We start from the raw sequence: 20,807 nt of genomic DNA, 5'->3' as shown, positions 1-20,807 counted from the left end.
GGCGGAAAAACAAAGGTGAGAAGGAAAAACAGACCACAGAGACATCAAACTTGAAAAAGAAACTCCGGGCTGGCGCCGAAGCTCACTAGGCTAATCCGCCTGCGGCGCCGGTATCCCGGGTTCTAGTCCCGGTCGGGGCGCCGGATTCTGTCCTGGTCACTCCTCTTCCTGTCCAGCTCTCTGCTGTGGCCAGGGAGTGCAGTGGAGGATGGCCCAGGTGCTTGGGCCCTGCACCCCATGGGAGACCAGGAGGAAGCACCTGGCTCCTGGCTTCGGATCGGCGCAGCGCGCGGGCCGTAGTAGCCGTTTGCGGGGTGAACCAAGGGAAGGAAGACCTTTCTCTCTCTCACTGTCTAACTCTGCCTGTCAAAAAAATTTTTAAAAAGAGAAAATGAAACTCCGTGGGGCTGGAGAAAAGAGCAGGAAGTGCAGGGATGGACACAGGTGTGAGGGGGGCTGGGCCTGGCTGCACACTCGGAACAGACTCGCGGAGGCGAGCGTGCGGTCGCAGGGCAAATGAGGCCGTCTGGTGTCACCCAGCTCCCCGTCACAGGGGCTGTCTTTTGCATCCACCAGCATCGAGAAGGTCTGTTTTTCTCACAATATTCCCAAAAGTGTGTGCCCTCAGGTTCTTGACGTTTTTTCTATTTACACAGGTGAGAGTTGGTATCTCAATGCAGTTTTCACTTCTGATTTTCATCAGTGAAGTTTCGTAACTTTTCATTTAAGAGCTATTTGGGCCGGCGCCGCGGCTCACTAGGCTAATCCTCCGCTTTGCGGCGCCGGCACACCGGGTTCTAGTTCCGGTCAGGGCGCCGGATTCTGTCCCGGTTGCCCCTCTTCCAGGCCAGCTCTCTGCTGTGGCCCAGGAGTGCAGTGGAAGATGGCCCAAGTGCTTGGCCCTGTACCCCATGGGAGACCAGGAGAAGCACCTGGCTCCTGGCTTCGGATCAGCGGTGCGCCGGCCGCGGCGGCCATTGGAGGGTGAACCAACGGCAAAGGAAGACCTTTCTCTCTGTCTCTCTCTCTCACTGTCCACTCTGCCTGTCAAAAAAAAAAAAAAAAAAAAAAAAAAAGAGAGAGCTATTTGAATACTTTTATCTCTGTTTTATTATGATATAATTTACACACTCTTATTTATTTATTTTATTTAATTATTTGACAGGCAGAGTTAGACAGAGAGAGAGAGAGAGAGAGAGAGAAAGGTCTTCCTTCCTTTGGTTGACCCCCCCAAATGGCTGCTACAGCCGGCGTGCTGCAGCTGGCGCACCGCGCCAATCTGAAGCCAGGAGCCAGGTGTCACAGAAACCGGCACCCCAACTGGGTCTAGAACCCGGGGTGCCGGCGCTTCAGGCAGAGGACTAGCCAAGTGAGCTGCGGCACCAGCCTACATACTCTTTTTTTAAAAAAGTTTTGTAAAGGCAGAGTTAGAGAGAGAGGTCCTCGTCTGTTGGCTCACTCCCCAAATGGCCACAACTGCTAGGGCTGGGCCAGGCCAAAGCCAGGAACTTCAACCGGGTCTCCCATATGGGTGCACCCTCCACTGCTTTCCAAGGCACATTAGCAGGGAGCTGGATCGGAGGCACAGCAGCCATATGGGATTAACCTGCTACACTACAGCACCAACCTGATAATTTACATATTCCTATAATAAAACCCACAGAACTGAAGCTTTGGGTTCAATGCATTCTGACAATCGAATACCCCTGAGGGACCACCGCCAAGAACAATGACCGCCACACTTCCATCACCCAGGAAACCACCCCCTCCCTCCACTCCTTCCCAGCCAGGCCTCCTGGCCGCACCATCACCAGCTTCCTGATTTCTGCATCACAGATTCGTTCTGCTTGTCCTGGGACTTGGTGTAAGTGAACACACGGCAATGGGCGTCTGATCATTTAACAGGTCTGCTGCTCAGTATAATTTTCCAGGACTCATCGCTGTTTAACTGAGTGTGAACTTAACTCTTCTTCATCACAGAGTAGAATTCTATCGTATGTTTTCACAACACAATTGCAAAACGAGTGTTTAGCTTCTATACGGGTTCTCACCACAAAAGAACAGAACTGCAAATGTGGACAGAAACAGGGAGGAAAACACAGCAAACCGTGTGGTGTGGAATGCAGTTGGGGTTAGCAGTGTGAGATCAAGGATTTCCGCGCGCACAGAGGGCACAGAATGGCTGACCCCGACAGAGCTGGGAGCGGTGTCACTCCAACAGCAACGAGCAAGCTCCACCCTGTACTGGTGCCCCAGCTCTGCATCTGCTGCTCTAACAAAACACGCGAGGCAGGGTCATGTCCGAAGAGTGGGAGTGTATTTAGCTCACAGATCCAGAGCCAGACGCCCACAGGCAAGGCACCGGTGTCCGCTGGGCATGGGCTAGGATCTTCTTCCTCATCACACCACGCAGAGGCGGTGCCGTGGCAGGGCAGAGCAAGCTGCTCTCGGCCTCTCCTCCCCCTCTTGTGAAGCCACCGCAGGAGTTTGGGGGTGCAGTTTCCCACACAGGCACGTGAGGGGGCAGAGTCGAACCAAAGCACTCGCTTCCTAAATTCCATTCTCCATGAGGAAGAATCAGGAATCCCTGAAGAAATGGCCAATTCCAGAGTCAGGCTCAAGGCAGCCCAAGGATGGGACTGGAGTACCCCTGCTAGCCAGGAAGGACACCTGAAGCTGGCGTGGCCGGCGTGGCTGTGGCCAGCATGGCCAGCATGGCTGTGGCCATGCCAGGCGTGGCTGGTAGTCTCAGGATGGGGTGCCAGCCTGCAGGGACCTGGCTCATTCCAGACATGTGAACACCAAGATGAGGAAAGACGGAAATAGATTCTGATTTACTATTGCTCGTGGCTTCCAAAAATTATGAAAAGGAATGTTGAGTGGAAAATAAGCTTTTGTTTTCACCAATTTTTTTTAACCAACTAATAAATGTGGAAGAAGTGATCATAGAAAAAAAAATCACCATTTTACAACCACCAAAGGAGTAATTCCTCTTCATTGGGAGGGAATGTTGTTGGAGTAACAATATTCCCCTGATCTCATGTAAAGTACTTACTAATTACACAGTAAATGTGCATTTTTTTTTTTGACAGGCAGAGTGGACAGTGAGAGAGAGAGACAGAGAGAAAGGTCTTCCTTTGCCATTGGTTCATCCTCCAATGGCCGCCGCGGCTGGCACGCTGCGGCCGGCGCACCGCGCTGATCCAAAGCCAGGAGCCAGGTGCTTCTCCAGGTCTCCCATGGGGTGCAGGGCCCAAGGACCTGGGCCATCCTCCACTGCACTCCCGGGCCACAGCAGAGAGCTGGACAGGAAGAGGAGTGACCGGGACAGAATCCGGTGCCCCGACCGGGACTAGAACCCGGTGTGCCGGCACCACAGGCAGAGGATTAGCCTAGTGAGCCGCGGCGCCGGCCTAAATGTGCTCTCTTAAAACAGCAGACTTGGGGGCCAGCGCTGTGGTATGGCAGATAAAGCAGCAGTCTGAAGTACCAGCATCCTATATGGGCGCCAGTTCAAGTCCCGGCTGCTCCACTTCCAATCCAGCTCTCTGTGATGGCCTGGGAGAGCAGAGGAAGATGGCCCAAGTCCTTGGACCCTTGTACCCATGTGGAAGACACTCGCTACTGGCTTCAGATCAGCCCATCTTTGGCCATTGTGGCCATCTGGGGAGTGAACCAAAGGACAGAAGACTTTCTCTCTCTCTCTCTCTCTCTCTCTCTCTCTCTCTCTCTCCCTCCCTCCCTCCCTCCCTCCCTCCCTCCTTCCCTTCCTCCTTCCCTCCCTATGCCTCTCTGTAACTCTGCCTTTCAAATAAATAAATCTTAAAAAATAAAAACCAGCAGACTCAGGCCGCTGCTGTGGCATAGTAAGCTAAACCTCCACCTGTGGCACCAGGCACCAGCACCCCATACCAGCACTGGTTCAAATCCCAGCTGTTCCACTTCTGACCCAGCTCCCTGCTGATGGCTGAAAAAGCAGCGGAAGATGTCCCAAGTGCTTGGGCCCTGCACCCATGCAGCAGACCCAGAAAAGCTCTGGGCTTCAGATCAGCATGGCTCCAGCTGTTGTAGCCATTCAGGAAGTGAACCAGCAGACAAAAGACCTCTCTCTGTGGTCTCTCCGTCTCTGTCTCTAACTACGCCTCTCAAATAAAAAACTTAAAAAAAAAAAAAAACAGCAGATTTAGCAGGCACAACAATAACCGACTAGAACAAAGTTAACATTACCAAATAATCACACACACATATATGCACACACATACATACACATATGCACACATATACATACACACAAACATACATGCATACACATATGCTCACACACATACATGTACACATTCATGTGCATGTGCATCATACACACACATGCACACATATACATACACATATGCACACGCATACACACATACATGCATACACACATGCTCACATACATACATGCACACACATATATACATACACACATACATATGTACACACATACATACACATATGCGCACACATACATATGCATACACATATGCTCACATGCATGCATGCACACATATACACATACACACACGCTATCACATGGCTAAAGGGATACACTGACAAGTACGCAGTGTTCCTGCCAGAGTGCTGATTCCCATCACAAGGGAAGAATCTCAGAGTTCCAAACTGGAGGGCATGCGGCAAAACAACTGGAACTGGGGCGGCCTGCAAGTAGAGAGAGGAGGCTGAATATCTACAACGACGACAGGCAATGCGTCTCCCTCGACTGGATTCCCCCGCAGGAGAGAGACATCACATGGCATCCTCCAGACCCTTGGGGAAACCTGCATCGGGACTGCTAGAGGAGACTGCATTGTTAAATATCCTGTGTTCAATCTTTTTTTTTTTTTTTTGGACAGGCAGAGTGGACAGTGAGAGAGAGAGAGAGACAGAGAGAAAGGTCTTCCTTCCATTGGTTCACCCCCCAAATGGCTGCTATGGCCAGCGCACTGCGCCGATCTGAAGCCAGGAGCCAGGTGCTTCTCCTGGTCTCCCATGGGGTGCAGGGCCCAAGCACTTGGGCCATCCTCCACTGCACTCCCGGGCCACAGCAGAGAGCTGGCCTGGAAGAGGAGCAACCGGGACTAGAACCTGGGGTGCCGGCGCCGCAAGGCGGAAGATTAGCCAAGTGAGCCGCGGCGCCGACCCGTTCAATCATTACATTGTGGCTATGCAGGAGGTTCCTGGACAACGTGTGCTGGGAGAAGCGTGAGCTGGCCCCGGACCTACAACCCTCTCATAACTGGGTCAGATCAAACAGGAACAGGCTTTCACCTGTCCTTGGGGTCTTCAAAACATTCACGGAAAAGCTGTGAGACGAAAAACTGCACGGAATTCAGAGAGCTTTGCACCAAAATACACTTCACTGTAAACTGCACTTTCTAATGAACCTTTAAGCCGCTGGTGTGCACCACGCGAAGAAAGGAAAAAAGTGTGTGTGGTAACACGTGAATCACTGAATCTGAAGGATGATGGGTGTGGTTGGGACACTTTTTTTTTTTCAACTCTTCTGTAGTTCTGAAATTTTTCCAAATACAAATAAGAGAAAAAAATATTACATAAAATAGATAAACCTCACAAAATGTTTTCTGTTTGAAAAAGAACAGTCTGACCAACCAGGCCTGCACTGAGTGTGACAACAGATGTCCTCTGGGGGAAAAAAAATAAAAACCTGGGATTGCAAACTCACCCCAGTAAGCAGAGCCTTGAAAAGGGAGAGCCCAAGTTCAGCCTTGGGACAGGACGCATCTCTCCGGGGCTGGCAGCTAAGTCGGCTGCAGCAGGTCGACCGCACGGCTTGGGACGGATCCACTGCTCTGGCGCAGCAACCACACCTCTTTGGGAACTGACTGTTCTCACCCCACGTGCCTCTCTTGGGGCAGTCAGGCAATCCCGTCCCCTGGCCAAAGGAGGGACAAGAAAAGCAAGCCTGGCCACAAAGGTGCCCCCGTTCCTGGTCCCAGTGAACCGCCCAGGGAAGGGAGGGGACCCACAGACTAATGCCAGAAAATACTGCATTTAGCTACTGATGGGCGCTGGCACTTCCCCTGGAGATCGCGGGCACAGGATGTTGTAAACCGGGGCACTCCAGACCATCACAGGCAGCAGCTGTGCTGGGCGCCAGGCTGAGCTGCAGGCAGGAGGAGAGGCGCTGGCTTTGCCCAAAGGACCTGCAGGCTGGGACAGTCCCTGGAAACCAGTTCCCTCACAGTGGCCCCCAGCTCCCGGGTCCCCCCACTTCCAAGTTAAAGGCCCTGTCTTGTGCCACAGAGGGGACTCTGGTACATCACAGATCCAGGCACACGGGTGTCCCCCTCTGCCTGGTGCATCAACCACCCCATCTTCACGCACACACTCAAGGCCAAGCTTGTCAAGCTGGTGAGCAAGTGTGCAACCCCCCGAGGCCATGCAGCCCGGCCCTCTGGGTCGCCCGCCTGGACTCTCCTGTGAGAGATCCCAGAGCTCAGCAAGCCACCGGGACCCTACAGCACTCTTGTGGCCTGGCACGTGCTGAGGGGCCGGCAGGGGCCCACCATGGACATGGCCCCGAATCGTGGAGGCAGCACCGGGCTTAGTGGGGAGCACAAGGCAAGGCCAGTGTGAGTGTCCGCTGCAGCAGACGCCCCGACAGGCACCCAGAGCCCTCTGTGGGCTGGCGGGCCGGGAGGCTGGGGAGCTGCTGGGGCACTGGTCCTGCTGCTGCCCATCTAGCCCCCACCTAGCCCCCACCTGGCGCTGCCTCACAGGGCCTCACCACCTCACGGCGTGTTCCAGGGGCAGACCTGGGGAAATCGACCTCAGGGAGCTGCTGCTGGTGCCTTCATCAGCTGTAGGAAAGGGAGTGCGTGTGTGATCGTGTGACGCTGCAGGTGCTGTGTGTGAGACTGTAACGCTGTACATGCGTGTAGGCCGTGTCGTGGTGCGTGTATGGAATAGTGCATGTGCTATGTCATGGTGTATCACAGTGTAAGTATGTAGTACTATATGTGCCGTGTATGCTGAGTCACGGTGTGAGTGTGTAACCTGTACATGACGTGTACGCTGTGTCATGGTGCGTGTATGGAATAGTGCATGTGCTGTGTCATGGTGTATCACAGTGTAAGTATGTAGTACTATATGTGCCGTGTGTGCTGAGTCACGGTGTGAGTGTGCAACACTGTACATGTGTGTATGCTGTGCCATGGTGCGTGTATGGAATAGTGCATGTGCTATGTCATGGTGTATCACAGTGTAAGTATGTAGTACTATATGTGCCGTGTATGCTGAGTCACGGTGTGAGTGTGCAACACTGTACATGTGTGTATGCTGTGCCATGGTGCATGTATGGAATAGTGCATGTGCTGTGTCATGGTGTATCACAGTGTAAGTATGTAGTACTATATGTGCCGTGTATGCTGAGTCACGGTGTGAGTGTGCAACACTGTACATGTGTGTATGCTGTGTCATGGTGCATGTATGGAATAGTGCATGTGCTGTGTCATGGTGTATCACAGTGTAAGTATGTAGTACTATATGTGCCGTGTATGCTGAGTCACAGTGTGAGTGTGCAACACTGTACATGCGTGTATGCTGTGTCATGGTGCATGTATGGAATAGTGCATGTGCTGTGTCATGGTGTATCACAGTATAAGTATGTAGTACTATATGTGCCGTGTATGCTGAGTCACAGTGTGAGTGTGTAATGCTGTACATGTGTGTATGCTGTGTCATGGTGTATGTATGGAATAGTGCATGTGCTGTGTCATGGTGTATCACAGTGTAAGTATGTAGTACTATATGTGCCGTGTGTGCTGAGTCACGGTGTGAGTGTGCAACACTGTACATGCGTGTATGCTGTGTCGTGGTGTGTGTATGGAATAGTGCATGTGCTGTGTCATGGTGTATCACAGTGTAAGTATGTAGTACTATATGTGCCGTGTATGCTGAGTCACGGTGTGAGTGTGCAACACTGTACATGCGTGTATGCTGTGTCGTGGTGCGTGTATGGAATAGTGCATGTGCTGTGTCACGGTGTATCACAGTGTAAGTATGTAGTACTATATGTGCCGTGTATGCTGAGTCATGGTGTGAGTGTGTAACACTGTACATGTGTATATGCTGTGTCATGGTGTATGTATGGAATAGTGCATGTGCTGTGTCATGGTGTATCACAGTGTAAGTATGTAGTACTATATGTGCCGTGTGTGCTGAGTCACGGTGTGAGTGTGCAACACTATACATGACGTGTATGCTGTGTCATGGTGTATGTACGGAATAGTGCATGTGCTGTGTCATGGTGTATCACAGTGTAAGTATGTAGTACTATATGTGCCGTGTATGCTGAGTCATGGTGTGAGTGTGCAACACTGTACATGCGTGTACGCTGTGTCATGGTGCGTGTAGCACTACACGTGCCACATATGCTGTATCAGAGTGTGTAAGGCACTGCACATGCCATGTATGCTATTTTATGGGGTGTGTGTATGTGTATGTGTAGCACTGTATGTGCTGTGTATACTGTGTCATGGTGTATGTATGTAATAGTGCATGTGCCATGTATGCTGTGTCACAGTATGTGTGTTCTGTGTATGCTGTGTCATGTTGTGTGTAGCACCGTAGGTGTCGTGTATGCTGTGTCATGGTGTGTGTGTGTATGTGTGTGTGTGCAGCACTGTATGTGCTGTGTAGACTGTGTCATGGTTTGAGTGACATTGTGCTGTGTATGCTGTGTCACAGTGTGAGTGTGTAACACTGTACATGACGTGTATGCCGTGTCTTGGGGTGGGTGTGCGAGTGTGTAGTACTGCACATACTGTGTATGTTGTTTCATGGCATAACGCTGCATTGCTGTGTCTGCTGTGTCATGGTGTGAGTGTGCAGCACTGCACATGCTGTCTATGCTACGTCATGATGTGTGTGTAACACTGTACAGGTCATGTATGCTGTGTCATGGGGTGTGCGTATGTGTGTGTACAGCACTGTATGTGCTGTGTATGCTGTGTCATGGTGTGAGTGTGCAGCACTGCACATGCTGCTATGCTGCGTCATGATGTGTGTGTGTGTAGCACTATTAATGTGCTGTGTATGCTGTGTTGTGTGTGTAACACTGTACAGGTCATGTATGCTGTGTCATGGGGTGTGCGTATGTGTGTGTGTGTGCAGCACTGTATGTGCCGTGTATGCTGTGTCATGGTGTGAGTGTGTAGCACTATACTGTGTGTGCCATGTGTGCTGTTTCACAGTGTGTGTAACACTGTACATGCTGTACATGCTGTTTCATGGTATAAGTGTGTAACGCTGCGTGTGCTGCGTCATGGTGTGAGTGTGTAACACTGTGCTGTGTATGCTGTCATGCTGTGGTATATAACACTACACGTGCTATGTATGCTGTGTCATGGTGTATGTGTGTAACACTGTAGTGCCGTCTGGCTGTGTCATGGTGAGTGTTTCATCTGTGTGTATATGCAGGTTCTTGACCTGCATATGTGTTTACCTCATCTTCATGGTGCGTGTATGGAATAGTGCATGTGCTGTGTCATGGTGTATCACAGTGTAAGTATGTAGTACTATATGTGCCGTGTATGCTGAGTCACAGTGTGAGTGTGTAATGCTGTACATGCGTGTATGCTGTGTCATGGTGTATGTATGGAATAGTGCATTGCTGTGTCATGGTGTATCACAGTGTAAGTATGTAGTACTATATGTGCCGTGTATGCTGAGTCGCGGTGTGAGTGTGCAACACTGTACGTGCCGTGTATGCTGTGTCATGGTGTGAGTGTGTAGCACTATACTGTGTGTGCCATGTGTGCTGTTTCACAGTGTATGTAACACTGTACATGCTGTATATGCTGTTCCATGGTGTAAGTGTGTAACGCTGCGTGTGCTGCATCATGGTGTGAGTGTGTAACACTGTGCTGTGTATGCTGTCATGCTGTGGTATATAACACTACACGTGCTATGTATGCTGTGTCATGGTGTATGTGTGTGACACTGTAGTGCCGTCTGGCTGTGTCGTGGTGTGTGTTTTATCTGTGTGTACATGCAGGTTCTTGACCTGCATATGTGTTTACCTCATCTTCTCAAATTCACAGTCCCACAAGTGGGAGCACGCCTGAGGGAGCCAGGAGACCTCTAAGCGGCCTTGTAGACAAATCATAGCGGGCCGCTGCCGGCCAGTTTGGGGACAATCCCCAGGGGAGTGCAGGCGTTTAACTCCGTAGTTGACTGGCCAAGGAATGTAAGAGCGGCCTCGCAAGCGCCCTGGTCTGACCCTGTGGGACCCCACTCTGCCGAGGCACACACTGACACAGGGGTCCCCCGAAACAGCAGTCAGCGAAGCTCCCCGCGCCTCATCACTTGCTGGACAGTTACTGAGCGCCGGTCATGCATGTGGCTGCTACGCGGCGTTACAGACTGAGACGCACCTCGGGCAGCCCTTCCTTGGCCAGCCGCCACTCTCGCCAGGAACGCGCCGGAGCCCTCAGGGGCGCTACTGCGGCTGCTCGCCTTTGGCCGCAGCTCCCGGGCTGCACGTGGACTTGCGGCTGCAGAGGCCTCTGCCCACGTCGGGCCGTCCCCATCCCCTTGTAGCCCTGGCATACAGTAAGTGCCTAATCACTGTAGGGTGACTCAACGAGTGGAAAAGCTGCATCCTTGGTTCGGATGCTGGCAGGCTCAGTGCAACTTGCAAATTAATCCAAACCCAGAATAGCAAGCAACACAGAGATTCTGCCGTTCAGCAAAGAGCACTTTTGAAAATAACGAGCACAGGGCTGGCGCTGTGGGTTAACGCCCTGGCCTGAAGTGCCGGCTCCCCATATGGGCGCCAGTTCTAGTCTCGGCTGCTCCTCTTCCAATCCAGCTTCCTGCTATGACCTGGGAAAGCAGTGGATGATGGCCCAAGTGCTTGGGTCCCTGCACCCACGTGGGAGACCGGGAAGAAGCTCCTGGCTCCTGGCTTCAGACTGGTGCAGCTCCAGCCATTGCAGCCATCTGGGAAGTGAACTGGAAGATGGAAGACCTCTGTCTCTATCTTTCAAATAAATAAAAAAAATCTGTAAAAAATAATATAAGCATACATAAGCACTGCGAGGTATTTCTTTTTTTTTTTTTTTTTTTTTTTTTGACAGACAGAGTGGACAGTGAGAGAGAGAGACAGAAAGAAAGGTCTTCCTTTTGCCGTTGGTTCACCCCCCAATGGCCGCCGCGGCCAGCGCGCTGCGGCCGGCGCACCGTGCTGATCCAATGGCAGGAGCCAGGAGCCAGGTGCTTTTCCTGGTCTCCCATGGGGTGCAGGGCCCAAGCACCTGGGCCATCCTCCACTGCACTCCCGGGCCACAGCAGAGGGCTGGCCTGGAAGAGGGGCAACCGGGACAGAATCCGGCGCCCCAACCGGGACTAGAACCTGGTGTGCCGGCGCCGCTAGGCGGAGGATTAGCCTAGTGAGCCGTGGCGCTGGCCACGAGGTATTTCTTAAGCAATGCCCTCATACGTCCCACGAGTGGCTGATTCGTATTTACTCAGGGCTGCTGCTGCGGCACGGCGGTTAAGCCACCACCTGCGACAACGACATTTCCATATTGCAGCGGTTTGAGGCTCCTGGTTCTGGCCTGGCCCAGCCCGTTAGCTGTGGGCACTTGAGGGATGTACCAGCGGATGGAGGATCTCCCTCTCTCCCATTCACCCTTCCTCACCTACTGCCTTTCAAATGAATCAGCAAATCTTTTTTTAAAAAAAGAAAAGCAAAACAAAAAAGAATCCCACCGTCTGACATGCTTGGGCAATGCAGGGTTGCACAGGATCACAGGATGTCCGCACTGCACACACTCTCAGAGCCTGCACGGGGCACGTGCACTGTGCAGCATGGGAGAGCAACAGCTTCCCAACTGACGAGAGAGGGGAGCCTTTAGGGCAGTAGGGAGGCGGGCACAGTAAACAAAGAATGGCAGGGCCAGGAGCAAGTTAAGGCAGTGAGTCCCTGGAGCCTCACTTTTAAGACAGCATTCCCATGCATGACAGCACTGACACGGCAATGAGAGCCAGGGCTCCACTGATTCTGCACCCAGCACCTCGCCAGCCTGCGCTTGGCCCGCCGAGACAGCCACACATGAGCTCCGCGTGCAGCAGGCGGATGTCTCCACAGGACAATCCTCCCCCAGATGACAACAGCACTGCTGAACTCCCTTTTCCTGCTTCACAGTGATTCTGGCTCAACTTCAGCAAAGCAGAGTCCCTTCCTGGCCCTGCCCTGAGGCAGGGCCCTTGGCAGGAGTCTGGCCCAGGGTGTTCTGAGCGGGTCAGGCTGTGCCTTCAGACAGGGTTTGGGGGAGCAAGTCCAAGTGAACGCGTTGGTTCCACTCCCAGAAGAAGCTGCTAGTGGCCCATTCTCCTGTATTCTTGAAAATGAGACCAAGAGAAGTCAAGAAAGGATCCTAGGATGAGGTGTGGGACTCAATGAGATGCATGGATGGACAGTTGGATGAATGGACTGATATACAGACAGATGGAGAGATGGATGGATAGATGATGAACAGATGGAGAGATGGCTGGACAGATGGATGCACAGACATACGGACGGATGGATGGACAGACTGACAGATGGACTGATGGATGGATGGACTAATGGCTGGCTGGACAGACAGATGGAAAGACAGATAGACAGATGAATGAATGGCAGATTGGCAGAGAAGCCAGGAAAGGAAACACAGAATCAGCAGCTGTGAATCAGACAGGGTCACTGACCCCTCCCTGCAACGCATCTGGCCTGACGTGGGGCCTGGACCTTTGCTACTCCCATGTGCACGGTCCCCTTGTGACGTCCCTCCTGACGTGAAGTCCACTGAGTAACGCTGGGCGGGGCAAGCAGGCAGAACACACTGTTCACTGCGTCCTTCTGCCACTTCCTCACCCATTTTCCTCCTCTGGCTCAGGATTGAGACCACTGCCCCAAAGGTCTGTGGCATCACCACGCGTGGGATGCAGACACCGAGGCGGTCAGTGTCTGTGGCTCTTTCTAAGTGTGGTAAAACATATGGCTTTTAAATACTGCATTAAATGACCACCACACCTATTAGGGTGGCTTGGTGAAATATTCAATAATAAAATATAATAATAAATAAACAAAATAAATCTAATTATACTGCATTATAAGCAACAGGTACTGAAACCGCTGTAGAGTATAATCTGGATTGTTGTAAGGATTAGAAAGTCAGAAGGGCCTATTTCCAGAAGTAAAATGACAACGGTATCCACTAACTCCCCGTGTCCTCCCTGGGTGGCCACTCAGGGTCATTAGAGAACTGGCCCCAGGACCTGACCACCTCAGGCCACGCTCCCCAGGGCCCTGAGTGACGCATGCAGGTAAATGGCGGTCACATCCGCGCCATCCCTCAAACCAGCCAGTCTGTCTTGTTCTCACAGACATCCAACCACTCCCTCTCCTTCCACTGTGCATTTCTTCAGCTCCGACTCTAAAGCGACGATGCATATTTTCAGTCAGCACTTAAGATGACTGTACTACGTTTAATGATTTCTATCAGCAAGCGGTCGAATCAAAGACTGTCCATGCGGAGCTCCAAGTCCTTCCAAGTCGCTGGACCTCTCCCTCCAAACTGCAGACACGCGGGTCAGAAGCTGCTTGTCCCCCCAAAGCACTCAGGTCTCAGAGCTCTCCGCCCAGGAAGACGGTCTCGGGCTCTGCTCCCACGCAGCAGATATGCTGGGGAAGGGGCTGAACTGGCCAGGACACTCCACGAGTGCCCCACGGGCTCTTCCGTGCTGCACGAGGAAGGAGACCCTGGGTCTGCTGGTTTGAGGCTGGCTTGGGTACAGCATGCGTGCGTGTCACCATGCAGTGACCCTGCAGGGTCAGATACAGCCAGCCACCCTGTACACACACCCTGCAGGGTCAGATACAACCAAGTGATGCTGCACACACACCCTGCAGCCTCAGATACAGCCAGCCACCCTGCACACACACCCTGCAGGGTCAGATACAGCCAGCCACCCTGTACACACACCCTGCAGGGTCAGATACAGCCAGCCACCCTGCACACACACCCTGCAGGGTCAGATACAACCAAGCGATGCTGCACACACACCCTGCAGCCTCAGATACAGCCAGCCACACTGCGCACACACACCCTGCGGGGTCAGATACAGCCAGCCACGCTGCACATATACCCTGAAGGGTCACATACAGCCAGCCACCCTGCACACACACCCTGAAGCCTCAGATACAACCAAGCAATGCTGCAAACACACCCTGCAGCCTCAGATACAGCCAGCCACACTGCACACACACCCTGCAGCCTCAGATACAGCCAGCCACACTGCACACACACCCTGCAGCCTCAGATACAGCCCTCCACACTGCACATATACCCTGAAGGGTCACATACAGCCAGCCACCCTGCACACACACCCTGCAGCCTCAGATACAGCCAGCCACGCTGCACACACACCCTGCGGGGTCAGATACAGCCAGCCACGCTGCACATATACCCTGAAGGGTCACATACAGCCAGCCACCCTGCACATACACACTGCAGGGTCAGATACAACCAAGCAATGCTGCACGCACACCCTGTAGGGTCACTTATAGCCAGCCACGCTGCACGTACCCCCTGCAGGGTCAGGTTTCCCGTCCACGGGTGTCAGGTCTTAGCTGGTCACCCCACTGTGCATGGCTGCTTACCCCAGCGGGGCTCAGAGAGATGTCCCATCTCCCAGAATCCATTAACAACACAGGAACAAAGCCTGCCCCAGGCGACAGTGGACTTGGCCCCATCCTCCCAACCCCCATCTTCCTAAATGACCACTGGGGCTGAGGTGTTGGGGTTTGCAAGGCCATCCCTGTAGGCAGAGTAGACGTAGGAAGCTGAATCATCCACACACGTTCTACAGGACTGGAAGTAACCGAGTTTACCTCACTCACAGCCGGTGCCACGGCACCAACGCCACCCTGATATCACTGTCTGTCACTGCACTGGCAGAATTCCAGCTAACCGGGACCTTGTCCACCTGCACAAGCTCCTGTGTGGCTCTCACCCTGCAGTCATGACCTTCGGCGGCTGTGCACTGCTCCCTGACTGCGCCAGGCCCTGCCCACTGCAGGCCTTTGCCCTGGCCGGCCCCTGCACCTGGAGTGCCCTTCTGCTGGCTAATCATTGACCTCTGCGCCTTCTCACTCCTGGGTCTCAGACCAACTGCTCCATCAGCAGAAGGCCCTTGTGCCCTGCTCACCTCTCACCCGTGAGCTGCTATCTCGGCACCCGGCTCATTCTGCACGGCAATCACCATGTCTGCAACTGATCAGACTGGCCTTACTCGCTTACTCATTAATGGTCGGTTTCCGTCTGCCAGGATGAGAGCTCCTGTGTGTATTTCCGGTGGTGAGCGCGGTGCCAGGCACAGGAAGGCGTTTGCCATGGGCTGAATTGTGTCCCCGTCCCCAAATTCCAACGTGCAAACCTGACCCCCAGGGGGTGGCATCTGCACACGGGGCCTTCGGGAGGGAATCGGGATTAGAGGAGGCCACAGTGCTGCCCCCACCACTCCTGCAAATGACACAAGCTGTCCTCTGCCAGTGATGACGCAGTGAGAAGCCCCCCGTGTCATCAGGAGCCAGCACGACGATGGGGCTCCCACTTCAGGTGCTAGGCCACTGGGACGTGAGCCCCACGAAGCACAGGGGGTCCCTTCTCTCTGCGTTACAGCTAAATGGAGTCGACAGGAACACCCACGCCCAGTCCCCCGGCACAGCTGGCCACTAGCTCAGAAGGCTTCACCAACCATATTTATCTGCCAAATGCCTCTTTTCTCTGTAACTACCAGCCAATTGCTGGACTCATTCAAGAGGTTCAGCCTCGTATGGACACAACCACAAAGCTCCGAGCACCTCCATGAATGTGTGAGGCTTTGCAGGACAGATTTCTACAGGTGCACTCTGCACGCTCCCTCCCGCAGGAGGGCATCAGGAGCGGGCGGGGTCAGCCTGCTGTCAGTCCACTCACGGTTCTGGTAAACACTGGTTCACAGTCCTCAGCATCGTCTACCTTTTTGGGAGCTAAAAGCTGAAACTTAAGTTTTCTTTATTTTTTTAGACATCTACTAGGTTATCCAGGAAATGTCACTATTCTGGGGAAGGTCGATTTTACCTCTGTCTGGGTGCAAAGCTCGGGGCTCCTGGTTGCGTCCCAGCTGCTGGTCCCGGCCTGCGCACAAACACAGCCAGCCTGGGGACCTGAAGTCACCATCTGAGGAAATTCTCGTCACAAGACAGGTGCACGGATCACAACTCCGTCACCAGATGAGGAGACATCAAACAGCTTGTAGAAAATGCAATTAAAAGATAAGATTGGGGGCCGCCACAGTGGTGTAGCACGTAAAGTCACCACCTGCAGTGCTGGCATCCCATATGGGCACCGGTTCGAGTCCCAGCTGTTCCCCTTCCCATCCAGTTCTCTGCTATGGCCTGGGAAAGCAGTGGAAGATGCCCAAGTGCTTGGGCCCCTGCACTCGCGTGGGAGACCCGGAAGAAGCTTCTGGCTTCAGATCAGCCCAGGTCTGGCCGCAGCGGCCATTTGAGGAGTGAACCGTCGGATGGAAGCCCTCTCTCTCTGTCTCTCCCTATTTCTCTCTGTAACTCTACCTCTCAAATAAGCAAATAAAATCTTAAAAAAAAAAAAAAACTCTAGTGTGCTCAGAAACACTGAGCAGTTACTGGCCTTTCACAAACAAAAATAAATAATGTAAACCAGCTTTAACGGACTCCTAGCTATATGTCCTTGCAGTGTGAAAACTATTTTAAATGAACAATTTCATCCTTACGGTGACCCTATGAGATATAGATGCTGTTACTCCATTCTACAGATGAGCAAACTGAGGCACCAAGTAAGAAAACGAGCCGTGTCAGTAGCGACTGAATAAACTTGCTTAAATACTTAAGCGAGCAAATTATCTTCCAATTAAAAGTCCTTGTTCCTGTGCCAGGAACAACCCTTATCTACCCAGTGAACAGTGGCCCGGAGGGCCCGCCAGGCACTCCTGGGTTAGGGCAGCTGTGCCCGCTGACGAGCTTCGAAGCAAGAAAGGGCAAGCTGCAGGAGAGTGCAGGCTGAAACTGGCCAGCGAGGTGAGGCCCAGCCAGATCCCGGCTTTGCAGGCCAGCGAGGTGAGGCCCACGCCAGAGCCCGGCTTTGCAGGCGGGGGTGCTCAGCAGGGAAGTCTAGGGAATGTTCTAAGTCGGTGGAAACCTGATACCCTCCGGGTCCCCAGCACCTCGGAGGAGGGAGCCCGGGGAAGCCTGCACTCAGGAAACACCCAGCACAGGCCTCTGATGACAGCGAGGGATGCGTCCCCTCACCTCCCCTAATCAGGTGTGCCCACAGCTTGCACTTCTCTGAGTTTTGGTGACACCCATCACTGTCTCCGACTTCTCCAGGCCCCCCTCCTTACGAGGGCTCTGTCCCCCAGGCACCGTCTGAGCTGGCGACTACGCCGCCAAGCACAGAAGAGGCAGGAAACATCACACTCTTCTACAGGTGCAGTACGAGGCAGGAAATAGGGCCCAACGGTGACCCGAGGGCTCCCAAGCTGCAATCACTAAATATCCTCCAGTGAACAAGAGAAGCATGGCGACTGAAGGAAAGCCGGGCCAGTGGACTCGAGCGCCAGCTACTGACCCTGTGGCCATCGGTGCTGCAGCCACTCTACGTGGAGGGCCAGGCTCCTGCAGCCCCCAAAAGCTCCTTGCCCTCCCCCCACATCCCTGCTGTGTTTCCCTCTCCCCCGAGCTCAGGCAGGCCTGGGAGCAGAGGCCCGAAAGGCCCGGTTCCCTAAGGCCACAAACTGTCCCAGCCCCAGGCCGCAGCTGCCCTTTCAAGAAAAACGCAAGCCACCTGCAAAGAAGCCACCGGGATGACTCACAGGCCTGCCCGGCGGGAGCTGTCCTCAACACCAGAACAGCACGCCTCGCTGCACCTGCCGCCCCGGCAGCCCCTCCCAGCTACTTCTGGAATGTTCCGGATTGTCAGTTTGACTTCGCTCAGTGTAAGTCTTCCCTCTGTGATTCAGGTCCACCGCGCCCGCCCACCCAACACCGACGCTGGCCATATCCTCTTGCCAGCCACCACCAGGGGTACTGGGGAGCTGGCAGCAACGCAGGAGGTCAAGCCCCAACAAGCCAGGCAAGCTGAGCCCGGAGGGTGGGAAGAGGGAGGGAAGAAGGAACACATCTCAGGACAGAGAGGAGCCCTCCCCGGGGAGGCCTGGGCCCTGCTCACCTGCGGCAGACAGGCAGGAGCGGGAGGAGGCAGCTTCGGCCAGCAGGGACAGAGAACTCGGCCGAAGCCCCCAGGACGCCTAGGGTTGCTGCGCAGCTCGGAGCGGGCAGAGGGCCCTCAGCTTGGCCGCGGCGTGGGGCGGCTCGCGGGGCTACACGCGTGCAGTCTGACCGGGGCTCCCACGGCTGGCTCCGGTGACTTTGGGCCGACGCCTCGGCGGCGTCCACAGCGTGCCCACCAGGAAGAGTGTGCGGTGCAGCTGGAAGTCTGCCGCCCCGGGGCCGGAGCTGGAGGCCACACTGTTAAAACAAGGCAGACCCGGTTGCCCCTCTTCCAGGCCAGCTCTCTGCTGTGGCCCGGGAGTGCAGTGGAGGATGGCCCAAGTCCTTGGGCCCTGCACCCCATGGGAGACCAGGAGGAGTACCTGGCTCCTGCCATCAAATCAGCACTCCGGCCATCGGATCAGCGCAGTGCGCCGGCCGCAGTGCGCTGGCCGTGGCGGCCATTGGAGGGTGAACCAACAGCAAAGGAAGACCTTTCTCTCTGTCTCTCTCTCGCACTGTCCACTCTGCCTGTCAAACAAAATAAAAATAAAATAAAATAAAACAAGGCAGACACACGCACGCAGGTCCTCCACAGACAGCTGGCTATCCATAACAGTGGGGAGCGGTGGTCTGTGGGGCGAGGGGTAGGCAGGGCCAGTGGCGGAGCCCCTTCTCGCACGCTCACGGACGGGGCTGCGGCTGGCCCAGGCGCCTTGCGTGTGAGAGGAACCAGAGGAGCCAGTCCGGAGGCTGCCCGCACGCCGCGTCCCACAAACACTTACCCAAGTGAAGACACAGAACTGTGCTCACTGCGGCAGCCACGTGACCGCGTCGGACCCACGATCAGGACGCCTGAGCCAGGCACACAGAGCCTCACACACGGAGCCCCACACCCCAGCCCTCACACCCCAGCCTCACACCCCAGCCTCACACACGGAGCCCTCACACACGGAGCCCCCACACACGGAGCCCTCACACCCCAGCTTCACACCCAGCCTTCACACATGGAGCCCTCACACACAGAGCCTCACACACAGAGCCCTCACACCCAGCCTTCACACACAGAGCCTCACACACGGAGCCCTAACACCCCAGCCTCACACACAGAGCCTCACACACGGAGCCCTCACACCCCAGCCTCACACACAGAGCCTCACACACGGAGCCCTCACACCCCAGCCTCACACACAGAGCCTCACACACGGAGCCCTCACACCCCAGCCTCACACCCCAGCCCTCACACACGGAGCCCTCACACCCCAGCCTCACACACGGAGCCCCCACACCCCAGCCTCACACACGGAGCCCTCACACCCCAGCCTCACACACAGAGCCTCACACACGGAGCCCCCACACCCCAGCCTCACACACGGAGCCCTCACACACGGAGCTCTCACACACAGAGCCTCACACACAGAGCCCTCACACCCCAGCCCTCACACACGGAGCCCTCACACCCCAGCCCTCACACACAGAGCCCTCACACCCCAGCCCTCACACACAGAGCCCTCACACACGGAGCCCTCACACCCCAGCCTCACACACAGAGCCCTCACACCCCAGCCTCACACCCCAGCCCTCACACACGGAGCCCTCACAACCCAGCCTCACACACGGAGCCCTCACACCCCAGCCCTCACACCCCAGCCTCACACACGGAGCCCTCACACACAGAGCCCTCACACCCCAGCCTCACACCCCAGCCTCACACCCAGCCTTCACACACAGAGCCCTCACACACAGAGCCCTCACACCCCAGCCTCACACCCCAGCCTCACACCCCAGCCTCACACACGGAGCCCTCACACCCCAGCCTCACACACGGAGCCCTCACACACAGAGCCCCCACACCACAGCCTCACACCCAGCCTTCACACACGGAGCCCTCACACACAGAGCCTCACACCTCAGCCTCACACCCAGCCTTCACACACGGAGCCCTCACACACGGAGCCCTCACACCCCAGCCTCACACACAGAGCCTCACACACGGAGCCCCCACACCCCAGCCTCACACACGGAGCCCTCACACACGGAGCTCTCACACACAGAGCCTCACACACAGAGCCCTCACACCCCAGCCCTCACACATGGAGCCCTCACACCCCAGCCCTCACACACAGAGCCCTCACACCCCAGCCCTCACACACGGAGCCCTCACACCCCAGCCTCACACACGGAGCCCTCACACCCCAGCCCTCACACCCCAGCCTCACACACGGAGCCCTCACACACAGAGCCCTCACACCCCAGCCTCACACCCCAGCCTCACACCCAGCCTTCACACACAGAGCCCTCACACACAGAGCCCTCACACCCCAGCCTCACACACGGAGCCCTCACACACGGAGCTCTCACACACAGAGCCTCACACACAGAGCCCTCACACCCCAGCCCTCACACATGGAGCCCTCACACCCCAGCCCTCACACACAGAGCCCTCACACCCCAGCCCTCACACACGGAGCCC

At 54.9% G+C, this 20,807-nt stretch overlaps 1 long non-coding RNA gene across 1 annotated transcript in view; it reads right to left on the bottom strand.

The window, feature by feature from the left end:
• Window positions 1-12,077: 12,077 nt before the first annotated feature.
• Window positions 12,078-20,807, bottom strand: part of LOC149124468 (uncharacterized) — a 23,186-nt gene continuing 14,456 nt past the window's right edge. The window contains exon 3 of the long non-coding RNA XR_016214490.1: window positions 12,078-12,404. This is a non-coding gene — a long non-coding RNA (uncharacterized LOC149124468). The remainder of the gene's footprint in view (window positions 12,405-20,807) is intronic.

Source organism: Oryctolagus cuniculus, chromosome 10, assembly GCF_051225735.1.
Source record: "Oryctolagus cuniculus isolate XC-2025 breed Fujian yellow rabbit chromosome 10, ASM5122573v1, whole genome shotgun sequence".
Taxonomy (NCBI): domain Eukaryota; kingdom Metazoa; phylum Chordata; class Mammalia; order Lagomorpha; family Leporidae; genus Oryctolagus; species Oryctolagus cuniculus.
This window is presented reverse-complemented; position numbering and strand designations above follow the sequence as displayed.